This window comes from Agelaius phoeniceus, chromosome Z (assembly GCF_051311805.1).
Source record: "Agelaius phoeniceus isolate bAgePho1 chromosome Z, bAgePho1.hap1, whole genome shotgun sequence".
Taxonomy (NCBI): domain Eukaryota; kingdom Metazoa; phylum Chordata; class Aves; order Passeriformes; family Icteridae; genus Agelaius; species Agelaius phoeniceus.
Genome location: NC_135303.1, coordinates 42,439,450 through 42,440,894, shown reverse-complemented (window position 1 = coordinate 42,440,894; position 1,445 = coordinate 42,439,450).

Below are 1,445 nucleotides of genomic sequence, written 5' to 3'. Positions count from 1 at the left end.
TAACAACCTGTTTTGTTAAGTTTTGATATATCAAAAATATCATTTTTATGGTGTGCTGTAATTCCTTTCATTCTTCTGTAATATTTACACATAAATGTACATAAGTAGTAGCTTTGTAAACTTAAAGCCTTCAGATGAGGACGAGCTGATTCAGCTACCAGAGTTCTATTCAGAAGACCTATTGCAAAATGTAGTAACAGTCTTCCTCACCTGATGCTGCTGAGTCAGGGATGGACGGAATGACTCTGTGGTTCAGAAGGCTAAAAAGAGATCCTTTATTAAGAGGTATTTATTAGAGGTTTTATAACCAGGATTGCTCAAGTCTCAAAGTAAAACCCTTTCACACTATTGCTGAACTATGAGTAGCACACTCTGAAGGTCCATATCTGTAAACAACATGAACAGAAAGAGAGATCATAATTGTTTTCATTCTTCCTCTCTAAGTTTCCCAGGCCTGAAGCCTGGGAGAATTCTCTTTGACTGAACTGAGAATCTCCACAATTCCCTCTTTTCATTTAAAGAGGGAGCTGGTGTTTGTAGTCCTCTGCGGGACCCCCTGCAGGAAGGAGAAGAAACACAGCTCAAGACGTTTGTCAGCTGTCAATGAAACCTCTAATCAGACATTGAAACAGAACAGTCGAAGAGATCTCTAACTTGTATTATAAATTCCAAGAAATCAGTTACCAACTCTAGTATAGTAACAAACCATTGTCAGTCTGCCAGAGGACAGGCAATCCGACTTGTCAAAATCCATTTCCCAGTGTGAGCAGATGCCCACATGGCAGAAAAGAAGGTATTAATAAACACGTGCACATACCCAAATCAACCAAATTTGGCAAAATGAGACATCTGTTTCCCACAGCTGCAAACCTTTAGGCCTCTGGGATTATCCCAGCCAGTAAGGTGCAGCAGGTCAAGCCTTGGTTGGCTTTCATAGAAATTGCTTTTTGCAGGATGTGTGCACTTCGATAGAAGAATCATGCAACGCTTTTGGCCTGTGCAGTCATGTCCTGAATAGAGTGATAAAACTGAACTCAGGTCCAAATTTCATCCTCAAAAGTTTTCAAAACAATTGAGTACAATTGACCAAATTCAGAAACACTTGTGAAAAATGCTGGAAAGCCATGGCAACAGCCCTTACTACAACCAGGCTGAGCCTAAGTTGTGACGTTCCAGTCTGATCCGAGCCGTCTATGAATAAATGCCCACGTGTTGGGTTTTTTTTGTTTTGTTGTTTTTTTTTTTTTTTTTGGGGGGGGGGGGGGGGGGGGGGTGGTGGTTTTGGTTTTTTTCTCCCAGGAAGGCCAAGGGGTTTTCCCAGCAACAACAGCGGGTTTAATGACCGCGGGGCGGGGCGGGGACCCCGGTCCCGGTGGGCAGACCAAGGACCCCAAACCCGGCCCGCGGGGCGAGGTCTTTGTTTCCACAGCCCGCCGCCACCATGC